Genomic DNA, 3,074 nt, shown 5'->3' with positions numbered 1-3,074 from the left:
GTATAAGATTGAGTTGCACTGAAAAACTTAGAATTTACTGAAAAACCCGCATTACACGAAATGCACAGTGTAGTACATAGTTTATGACTGAGTTGCACTGAAAAACTTAGAATATAAGAAACGCACATTGTAGTACATAGTGTATGAGTGAGTTGCACTGAAAAACTTAGAATTTAAGAAACGCACAGTGTAGTACATAGTATATGAGTGAGTTGCACTGAAAAACTTAGAATATAAGAAACGCACAGTGTAGTACATAGTATATGAGTGAGTTGCACTGAAAAACTTAGAATTTACTGAAAAACCCGCATTACACGAAATGCACAGTGTAGTACATAGTATATGAGTGAGTTGCACTCAAAAACTTAGAATTTAAGAAACGCACAGTGTAGTACATAGTATATGAGTGAGTTGCACTGAAAAACTTAGAATATAAGAAACGCACAGTGTAGTACATAGTATATGAGTGAGTTGCACTGAAAAACTTAGAATATAAGAAACGCACAGTGTAGTACATAGTATATGAGTGAGTTGCACTGAAAAACTTAGAATATAAGAAACGCACAGTGTAGTACATAGTATATGAGTGAGTTGCACTGAAAAACTTAGAATGTACTGAAAAACCCGCATTACACGAAATGCACAGTGTAGTACATAGTATATGAGTGAGTTGCACTGAAAAACTTAGAATATAAGAAACGCACAGTGTAGTACATAGTATATGAGTGAGTTGCACTGAAAAACTTAGAATTTACTGAAAAACCCGCATTACACGAAATGCACAGTGTAGTACATAGTATATGAGTGAGTTGCACTGAAAAACTTAGAATATAAGAAACGCACATTGTAGTACATAGTGTATGAGTGAGTTGCACTGAAAAACTTAGAATTTAAGAACGCACAGTGTAGTACATAGTATATGAGTGAGTTGCACTGAAAAACTTAGAATTTACTGAAAAACCCGCATTACACGAAATGCACAGTGTAGTATATAGTATATGAGTGAGTTGCACTGAAAAACTTAGAATATAAGAAACGCACAGTGTAGTACATAGTATATGAGTGAGTTGCACTGAAAAACTTAGAATATAAGAAACGCACAGTGTAGTACATAGTATATGAGTGAGTTGCACTGAAAAACTTAGAATTTACTGAAAAACCCGCATTACACGAAATGCACAGTGTAGTACATAGTATATGAGTGAGTTGCACTGAAAAACTTAGAATATAAGAAACGCACAGTGTAGTACATAGTATATGAGTGAGTTGCACTGAAAAACTTAGAATATAAGAAACGCACAGTGTAGTACATAGTATATGAGTGAGTTGCACTGAAAAACTTAGAATATAAGAAACGCACAGTGTAGTACATAGTATATGAGTGAGTTGCACTGAAAAACTTAGAATGTACTGAAAAACCCGCATTACACGAAATGCACAGTGTAGTACATAGTATATGAGTGAGTTGCACTGAAAAACTTAGAATATAAGAAACGCACAGTGTAGTACATAGTATATGAGTGAGTTGCACTGAAAAACTTAGAATATAAGAAACGCACAGTGTAGTACATAGTATATGAGTGAGTTGCACTGAAAAACTTAGAATATAAGAAACGCACAGTGTAGTACATAGTGTATGAGTGAGTTGCACTGAAAAACTTAGAATATAAGAAACGCACAGTGTAGTACATAGTGTATGAGTGAGTTGCACTGAAAAACTTAGAATATAAGAAACACACATTGTAGTACATAGTGTATGAGTGAGTTGCACTGAAAAACTTAGAATTTAAGAAACGCACAGTGTAGTACATAGTATATGAGTGAGTTGCACTGAAAAACTTAGAATTTACTGAAAAACCCGCATTACACGAAATGCACAGTGTAGTACATAGTATATGAGTGAGTTGCACTGAAAAACTTAGAATATAAGAAACGCACATTGTAGTACATAGTGTATGAGTGAGTTGCACTGAAAAACTTAGAATTTAAGAAACGCACAGTGTAGTACATAGTATATGAGTGAGTTGCACTGAAAAACTTAGAATATAAGAAAAGTACAGTGTAGTACATAGTATATGAGTGAGTTGCACTGAAAAACTTAGAATATAAGAAACGCACAGTGTAGTACATAGTATATGAGTGAGTTGCACTGAAAAACTCAGAATTTACTGAAAAACCCGCATTACACGAAATGCACAGTGTAGTACATAGTGTATGAGTGAGTTGCACTGAAAAACTTAGAATATAAGAAACGCACAGTGTAGTACATAGTGTATGAGTGAGTTGCACTGAAAAACTTAGAATATAAGAAACGCACATTGTAGTACATAGTGTATGAGTGAGTTGCACTGAAAAACTTAGAATTTAAGAAACGCACAGTGTAGTACATAGTATATGAGTGAGTTGCACTGAAAAACTTAGAATTTACTGAAAAACCAGCATTACACGAAATGCACAGTGTAGTACATAGTATATGAGTGAGTTGCACTGAAAAACTTAGAATATAAGAAACGCACAGTGTAGTACATAGTATATGAGTGAGTTGCACTGAAAAAGTTAGAATTTACTGAAAAACCCGCATTTCACGAATTGCACAGTGCAGTATATAGTATATGAGTGAGTTGCACTGAAAAACTTAGAATATAAGAAACGCACAGTGTAGTACATAGTATATGAGTGAGTTGCACTGAAAAACTTAGAATTTACTGAAAAACCCGCATTACACGAAATGCACAGTGTAGTACATAGTATATGAGTGAGTTGCACTGAAAAACTTAGAATATAAGAAACGCACATTGTAGTACATAGTGTATGAGTGAGTTGCACTGAAAAACTTAGAATTTAAGAACGCACAGTGTAGTACATAGTATATGAGTGAGTTGCACTGAAAAACTTAGAATTTACTGAAAAACCCGCATTACACGAAATGCACAGTGTAGTATATAGTATATGAGTGAGTTGCACTGAAAAACTTAGAATATAAGAAACGCACAGTGTAGTACATAGTATAAGATCGAGTTGCACTGAAAAACTTAGAATTTACTGAAAAACCCGCATTACACGAAATGCACAGT

Source organism: Mus caroli, unplaced genomic scaffold (assembly GCF_978045245.1).
Source record: "Mus caroli unplaced genomic scaffold, Mus_caroli_1 scaffold_25, whole genome shotgun sequence".
Classification (NCBI taxonomy): domain Eukaryota; kingdom Metazoa; phylum Chordata; class Mammalia; order Rodentia; family Muridae; genus Mus; species Mus caroli.
Note: the sequence above shows the minus strand (reverse complement) of the source record.